We start from the raw sequence: 9246 nt of genomic DNA, 5'->3' as shown, positions 1-9246 counted from the left end.
GTATATGCATATGATTATATGATTACTCTGCATGATGATTAGATGATTTTATTTACCGAGTCCCTCACTGGAGGGCCGGGTACGCTATATGTATATAATGACTTGATGATATGATATGGACACGCATGATATGTGATTCACAGGCAAGTTTTTGATTTTCTGATTGCTATACTTGTTTCGATAAACTCCGGTTCAAGCAGATTCTATCTATGGTATTCGTGCTTTACATGCTCGACATACTCCGTACCGACCCCCGCACTTCGGGTTGCGTTTCTGCGCGCGCAGTACGTATTCTCGTTTGGGCGAGCCGCCACTTAGGACTCTACTCGCCCACTTTGAGTGCTCCCCTCGTCCGAGCCCGATTTTGGTACGGACTTTTTGTCATATGTGTGTATATTTATTCAGGGTACGGCGGGGCCCTGTCCCGTCATATGATTCTGTTATTACACTTAGAGGTCTGTAGACATAAACGTGGGTTGTGGGTAGCGCTGTTCAGTGGTGTTTGTGTTCTGTATATCCTCAGGCTGTATATATGATATATGTATATATGTGTGCGCGATGTCGTGCCTTTCTGTACGTATAAGTTCTTATTATGTTTGCTGTGATCTGATTATAATTGATAGGTGGGTACGAGTGCCCAGCTCGGGCACTAGTCACGGCCTACGGGGCTGGGTCGTGACACTCTTATGACACAAATGAATATCACACATTTTATTCTCATCAATCATACTACTAATATTGACAGTGTTAGAAGTAAAGGCGATCAGATAGCTTTACAAGGGAAGATTATATTACTCATGGTTTTTCTTGTATAGAATTGCTTGATCTGCCTATAGGATATAGAGGCCATTATCCTCTCTACCAATCCCTAGCACCTTCCCACTTGTGATGTCCTAAAAGACACTTGAGATGTCCTGAAAGACACAAAAGTCAGGAAAAAATGCCAATAGACAGCCTAGTGCCCTGGTGATTTTGGAGATTGACAATAGATTGTATTTGAAATCTGGTATGTACAGAACATTCTGAATGGTTTTATTTTGCAAAATAGATGCATCAAAGAATGTGGCTAATATCTACCTATTTACCATTTGGTAAGTTCACTTTGTTCTTATCTTTCACATCCAGCACTCTAAGCCTTTTGAGTAAATTTATGTTATGTACCATGTGATTAAAGGCACCAGTATCAATTATCCAGTTAGATTCAACTAACTTAGACAAAAGAGCAAGGTAAGTCTCTTTACCTGCACTAGCAGATGTACCTGGTGTGTTTCCTGAAGAGCTAGCTCCTGAGTTCAGCGTAGCACTATTTGCAATAGGTTTATGGTCCTTCACCTTGAGCATTTGCAGGATCTGAGAGTATTGCTCCTGAGTAAAGAATGAGATAGGTATGTTTGGTACTGGATTGCTTGATCCTGAAACAAGAGTGAAACCAGGTGCATTAGAGTAGTTTGACTGGTATTGATCTTCTATGGTCATTGCATTGTTAGCATAGGAGTTTGCAAGTCCTCCTTTCTTTTTGAACTTGAAATGAGCTGGATAACTATGCAGTTTGAAGCAAGTATCCTTTGTATGACCTTTAATCTGGCAAAACTCATAGCAAAGGTGAGACTTATCAGAACTATTAGTCCTAGACCTAAAACTGTTATTGTAACCACTATGAACACCTCTGTTAGACAAGCAAGCAGTGGGATCAACTGTTTGAACTATGTTAGCCATAGCAGGTTGAATTCTATTAGCCATAAGAGCATTAGTGTCACTAGCATCATTAGTCATTCTTGTAACATGACTCTGTCCAATCCTTCTTTGACTCTCCACATTAACAATCATAGCATAGGCTTGATTTATGGTAGGAAGGGGGTAGATCATAAGGACTTGACTCTTAGCCTGATCATAGGTTTCAACCCCATGAGAAGCTGCCATAATCTCTGCAACTGAACATGTTCAATATATTTCTTTGATTCAGGGCAAGGACAACAAGGAGGGGGGATCAGTGCTTGCAATTCATCCCATAACTCTCTAAGTCTCAAAAAATATACAGACACAGATGCAGTTCCTCGTGTCAAAGTAGCAATCTCTTTATGAAGATAAAAGGCCCTAGGTGCATCCACCTTATCAAATCTCTCTCTGAGATCTTCCTGGACATTGTAATCATCAGAACCATATATCACTGTGCTATACAAATCCTTAGACACAGTGTTCATAATCCATCCTAATACTTTAGCATTACATCTATCCTATGTTTCATGAAGACTAGAATCATACATTTCTTTTGTACAGGTGCCTAGAACAAAACCTAGTTTGTTTTTGCCTTGCAACACTAGTTTCATAGACTTGCTCCGTAAGGAATAATCCTCAGATCCTTGAAGTAAGACAGAAATTAGAATCGAACATAGAAATTAGAATCGAACCTTGAGTATCAGAAGAGTGAATATACAGCGGACGATTCTGATGAACTTGCTCCGATTGTTGAGTGTTCTGAGTGTTTTGATTCTGAATTTCAGTTTCTGTAGCAATTTCTTTATGAACCGCTATAGTTATAAGCTACTTTTTGCAGAATTTACTCGATTTCAATCTCAAAATTGCTCGAATATTTGTTCGCAATGCACGAACACAAACAATTTCTCACTAGAAACCCTAGCTTTGATCAAATTCAGATTGCAATGAATTATCACACAAATGAACTCACAAATCTCTAATGTCACTCTTAATCTCCTTCGCTTATAGCTAACCTAGCTATTGCAACCTCGCTGCTCTAATACCATGTTGAGATATATAATTCAGCCATGGAAGAATCAGTTATCACAACGAAGAGAGGAGAAAAGAGTTTCGAAAAAAATGTTTTGTCAGTGAATATTAACTGAATGTACAGTACGGGGATATATATAAAACTAACTCCACTAACTAATCATGTACAACTAACCATTTTCACCTAACTCCTCTAACTTTAAGTTATTGCATCATTAGTCCCACAACCTTCTACAATTTTCAACCTCTATCGATCCGGGACCGGTCAATTGTTCCGGAGGCATTCTGCCCCCCTCTTTTCAGGGCACAACAAATCGTACCTGTAGGTTTTTGGCCTAACTCACACCCCAAAAGTTAACTCAAAGGGAGGAAGATTGTGTAAGCCTTGTAGCCCAGGGTTCTCGTCCGTCACCGATGTGGTATATTCTCTTCAATAAGAATTTGAAACATGAAAGGTGAACTAGAGATCAGAGAGACTCATGAATGAGTTAGACCTGGTAGAGTATTGGGCTAAAATGAAGATCACTTGAAAAATGGGTTATGTTAGGTGGGCTAAATATAGCCCAATATGAAATTATCTTGTGTCCAACTCATAAAATTTTGGGCGAGTTTGGCGGGCTATTAATTTTTTATTCATATTTGACAATCCTAGGACCTATTATTTCTACATTTTCCATTGGTAACATTCCCTTAAGCTTAAGCTGGTACTGCGAAAAAGTGTAAGCTCTGTTAAAGATCTAATACAATCTGTATGAAGAGTTCATAAGGTCAAAACTTGATACCTATAAATATATGGTCAGGTCCTCTCTCATTTCTCAACTCTAAAGCAAGTGTCCCATCAACTGCCAATTAGAAGAAGATTAATGAGAGGAAGACATAATCAACTCGTTACGCATTTTTGAACGCTTTCACATTGATGGATTAGACAGCTTAACGGGTGCACGTCTTATTTCCCTTTTATGATATTCTGGATCTATGGAATGTTATTTAGGTTTGTCATGATTTATTTACAGTCAAACCTCTTTATAGTGACAGCGTTTGTCCGAAAAACTTGGCATTTGATGTTTGGATCTCAGTTAGCTGTTATAAACAAAAGTACGCATAAATTTATTTTTCTATACTTTTTTTATATATATATGTTATAAACGAAAACAAAATACTTGTTAATTTTGAAATCTCGATTGATTTTTCTGTTTCATTAATAAAAATTAAAGTGACTAATAAATTCACAACTAGTTGTACCGTACTAAGGAGCACATGCATTTTAAATTAATTGAAAATTTAAATATTTCAAGTTTGACGTAAGAATTCTATAATTGTAGGTTATTTCGCAAATTCTAGTCTCTTAGTGATCATATAACGCTTGAATTAACGAAGATTTTTGTCCAAACTTTCAGAAAAAAGGAATTCGATAGCTTTTTCTTGATGATTACCATAAATATTTTAAAATTTTATTTTTATGTATAATATATTTCTTACAAAAGATTACTTCCCTCAGTTCAAAAAGATTGTCCACTTCGCCAGGCAAAAATAGGTAATTTGACTAAACTATCCCAAATTAAATAAGTATTGGGATTTGGTCCCTTAATACCTAATAAGGGCAAATCTGAAAAAATAATGTTAATTCTTTCTTGATTAGGTAAGTGGACACCCTTTTTTAACCAAAAAAATAAAGGCTCTGTGGACACACTTTTTGAATCAAGTGTGTATTACACAATATTTGAGTATGGCTATTATAAAGAGGTAATTTTACAAAGAGTATACCGCTATAATGAACGCCACTGCTGTTATGGGTAGAATGCTGTTATAGAGAAGTAAAATATAACATGAAAAATAAGTTCCGGAGAAAATCAGGCCATTATTGTGAAATGCCGTTATGACGAATGACAATTATGGAGAGGTTTGACTATACTTACAAACAAGAAAAAAAAAAAAAAAAAAAGGAGGTTATATCTTTCTGAAGAAGCCAAAGATATATTGAATGCTTCATATAAGTGACAACCCAATTGCCTTGTATTTGTGTTAAACTTTTGACAAAGACTTTGTTCTCTTCTCCCAACGACTGTGAGCTACCTTCTTCATGATTGTCTTTCATAGAGTTTCCTTTCCCTTTCCTCTCCTTCATATGCCTTCTTCAAACGAAACAGTAGGTCCCAAGGGGATGTATAGTCTCAAAGAGTCACAATCTAATTCAAAAAATAAACGTTCGAATTAATGACCAGATTCAGTTGATCATTTTTCTTGATTCCCTGTTAATAAGATACAATCAAATGACATTGTAGACTGCAGTCATGTATAACACTGATCACCATCTTCTTAAGTTTCTTCACATCTCTCTTGAGGGAAGAACTAATTAATAAGCCTCAAGATTATTTTAAGGCTCAATAACCTGAAGACCTCTCAGCTGAGGATATTAACATGCAAAAAGTCCTTATGTGGGTGTTTGGAGTCAATTTATAAGCACTTTTTAACCTTTTTATGTGTTGTTGGAGAAACAAGGAGAAAATAAACAGTAGTGTTATTTATTTATGAGAAAATACAAATATATATGCCTTAAGTTGTGTTAGGAAACTTTTTAAGAAATTATTTAAACAATGTGAAATGTTTTCTCAAAATTAAACAAGTCTACCTCCTCGAGAGAGGATGCAAGAACAATAAGATTTAAATGTCAAAATCAGCAAGTTCTGCAAGAGAGCAGATATATGATGGAGTGATGGTTGGGCTAATACTTCGTATTCGGATGATAAAGAGATAATGAGATATTTATGGGTATTTGAAAAGGTTGGAGGAATTTAGGCATGAACGAATTCCACGCTGCAAATCAATTGACGTGACACGTGTTACTCTTGCAAGCCCCCCACGTCTCACTCGGTATGGCAGTCGCTTGTCACCTTTGCATGGTGGTCACTTGTCATTTGCACATGAAAGCTAATTTTTCATAAAAATCTTTTGAAATAGAATATCTTTCCAACACGCATTTGGTAAACATTCAAATTGCTTATAAGCTAAGGACTTACGAGATAAAAGTTTGTGCTTTTTTCGGCTTAGGATGTTCTTTTTATTTGACTAAATAGTTTACTATTTTATTCATAATATCTTTTCTAATTTCGAAAATAATCTTCTCAAAATATAACTCACAACTCGCTTTCCATTTCATTTTCATTGTTCATTATTCTACTCATACAAATGCTTATTAATTTATAATTTCCGTATAACTTTAGGAATGTATTATTTATTTTAACAGAAAATTACTAAACAACACTATTTTATTAAATATATATATATTGTTTATTATCAATTTCAACAATTTAGTTCAAACATGTAATTATTGCTAATTTTATTTATTTATATATATATATATATATATTGTTTATTATCAATTTCAACAATTTAGTTCAAACAAGTAATTATTGCTTATTTTTTAAAATTAGTTCCAGCATTAAAATTTGCTTTTCAACAGTTAAAATACTTATTCACTACTTTCAATCAATCATTACATACATGTATATATACACATATCACCACAACATATATTGGGACTTATAGGCATCTATAGTCATGTCAGGGTGACGTAAGGTCGTGGAAGCCCCGACCACATTATGGAGTAATCAGATCATCGTATCTCACCTTGAAGGGACTAACATGTTAAGGTGAGTGTGCATGAGAAGAAGCATCAATGCAACCGTAACTTTGAACTGCTAAGGCGCTCTTTCTTCTTCTTAATTTTTATTTTAATGCAATTTGGTACAAATAGTACAGAAGAATTAAGTCGAACTAACCAAACAGAAAGATGCGACAAGGAAAAGGAAGGGGACACGAAGAAATTAAAGGATAAGGCTGCTCTATAATTAGGGTTTTGGATTCGAGCCCTGAGTATGAAAAATTCTTGGTAGAGAGTGCTTCCTTCGAATGAACTCTACGCGATGTGAATCGAAATTTAGCTGAGCTCTAATGCAGGTATTCATAGCGTAAAACTAAAAAAAATATAAATATAAAGAGGGGTCCATTACACTTGGTTGGGGATGAAAATCTGGTACTAGCTAGTGCAACGTGATTTGCAAGAGGACAACTCATCAGACTATCTTTTTGTTCTATTTCTTCATAGCAACAAGTATTTCTCAACCGTATATATTTTTTTAAAATAAATGCACTGGTACAATTTTTGTGTCCAATAAAAAGATTGCAATCACCCCCTCTTCTCCGTACCTAGTCAAATTCCCTTTCCATAAAGGAAAAGAGGAAAGAGAAAAGAGAAAAATTCAAGATAGGTAATGACATGTTTGAAATTAAAAGAGGCAAATCCCAGTGCCACTTCTTTTTGTCTTTTTAGATTTAATTTCGAACACTATTGATGTGAATATATATATACGGGCTCGGTTACGACATAAGGAGGCTATATGGACCGTTGGTCATTTGCTCTTTTGATCCAATTTTATGTTGGGTCTTTAATTTTTGCCTCTCAAAACAATCAATTATTTCGCGGCGAATAGATCTATATTTTTACATTATAATATTCATGCTTATGCCCCGCGTTTTTAAAAATCTTATGTCTAACTTAATTTCAATTTTTTTCGGTGAAATTGAACACCAGCATTTGTGAAGGACAGAAACTAAAGATAGACAAGCCCATTTGAAGGGAAAGCTGTGCAATTAGTTCTTAACACAAGACTCATGCGCTAAGGCATTGTTTTGTTTAAAAACAAGTTACGTAAAATTGGTAATGCAAGAAATGTAATGTATCAATTAGTAAAGTAGGAATTCTAACACATAAATAATTTATCGTCGAATGTTTGATTTGATCTAGTACAAATTACAGACTAGTATGGAATGTCAATGTAAAATATTTGTTTAGTACTTTTTAGACAAAGTAAAAGTTTGTTTATTATTAGGAAGGTTAATTTTTTCATTTTTAGTATTTCCATCTATCTATTTTTAATACACACATTTTTATTCTACATTGTAAAGGAATTATACTACCTCATGCGCTAAACTCAACAGACGGGGCACTAAGAGTTAAGTTAGGTTACATTGTGTCACCAAATCAGACTCTTTGTATCAATAATAGGTGAGAACACTCTAGTGGTACTTGTGAATATATGATCTCCCACGTACTAAAGGTTTGATTCTTTATTGATTCCCTTAATTTCAATTTCACTTTCACTTTCTTAATTTCCCGATGTTATAAGGAAAAATTGAAAAAAGAAATTAAACCATACGTAACTACCCCAAATAGACAAACTTAGGCAACATGTATACAGGGCAATATGAGTCACCAAACACCAATAAATTAAGGGAAAGTGACGTGCCGGTGCCATAATTATTAGTAGATGTGCATTTGATTATTCTCTTTGTTGGAATATGACATAGCAAAAATCCTGAACATCAGTGACAAAGAAAGGTTGTGGAAGCTAATACACATGACACAACAAAAAATTGGCGTTACAAGTATTAATTTTAATCACCGCAAGTTTGTGCTGTTTCTGTAGCATATGCTTGATATGGAGAGGTGTTTTCCTTAAGATAATATATCTCTCAACCCCATGTGTGCGCCTACAAAATTGATGTCCTTGTTTTTTGCATTTGTTGTGCGATATGCTCACGTACTAAGGGTGTGTGTTTGGTACAAAGGAAAACGTTTTCCGTAAACGATTTCTTGGAAAATGTCTTTCTTGAAAATAAGAAAGTTTTCTCATGTATTTTCTTCTGTTTGGTATGCAAACAAAAAATATTATCTCGACAACATTAATATATAACATGTACAAACATTTTGGGGGGTTGGGATCCCTCGGATAGAATCATTTGATTATTTTGAAAATTTCAAAAAATTGATTATACTATGATCATAGTATGATGGCCGTTGGTCAAGCACTTTGCCTTCGCCATATGAATACTAAGTAATAATAGCATGGCACTTCGAATTCGATATGAGAAATTTTTGTATTTTTTTTTTCTTCAGAACATTAGATTCTGTATCGAGAGAGTAGTATGAGATAAGACGTTTGGATAACATCCTTTTTCGATTGGGTATGGCTTCAACTATTCCCGCATCCCGGGTCAGAACTTACTTGATCACAAATTTCGCTACCTTAGGACCGTTATAGTTACGACCGGCATTCATCGAGACTTCAGTCGCCAGCTATGGGTATCGGGGTGAGATGAGGTACATTGAGTATGGGTAGGAGTAACATGACGCTTATGGAACTTGTTTTCCTTATTTCCACAAAAGAATTAATTTTCTTCATTTTTAATCAACTTATTTTCCTTAATAAAATGTTTTCCAAAGATGTTGACCAACCGAACATGGGGAAAATGAAAAGCTTTTCTGAAAAGCATCATACCGAACACACCCTAAAACATTTACTCTCTTTGTCCCAATTTGTTTAACACTTTTCATTCTTCCAGAGTCACATTACTCTAACATAAATTCACACGCGCTGTTTACAAATTTAATTTGACTTTTGGATGAGCAGATTAAACACCAAATGAGGCGGGTTGTTTTAT

The 9246-nt window shown here is 35.0% G+C and overlaps 1 long non-coding RNA gene across 1 annotated transcript in view; it reads right to left on the bottom strand.

Moving 5' to 3' along the window:
* The window catches only part of LOC132069094 (uncharacterized), a 63555-nt gene that overhangs the window by 5188 nt on the left and 49121 nt on the right, over positions 1–9246 (bottom strand). The gene's annotated exons all lie outside the window — the stretch shown is intronic.

Source organism: Lycium ferocissimum, chromosome 1 (genome assembly GCF_029784015.1).
Source record: "Lycium ferocissimum isolate CSIRO_LF1 chromosome 1, AGI_CSIRO_Lferr_CH_V1, whole genome shotgun sequence".
In the NCBI taxonomy this organism is placed as follows: domain Eukaryota; kingdom Viridiplantae; phylum Streptophyta; class Magnoliopsida; order Solanales; family Solanaceae; genus Lycium; species Lycium ferocissimum.
This window is presented reverse-complemented; position numbering and strand designations above follow the sequence as displayed.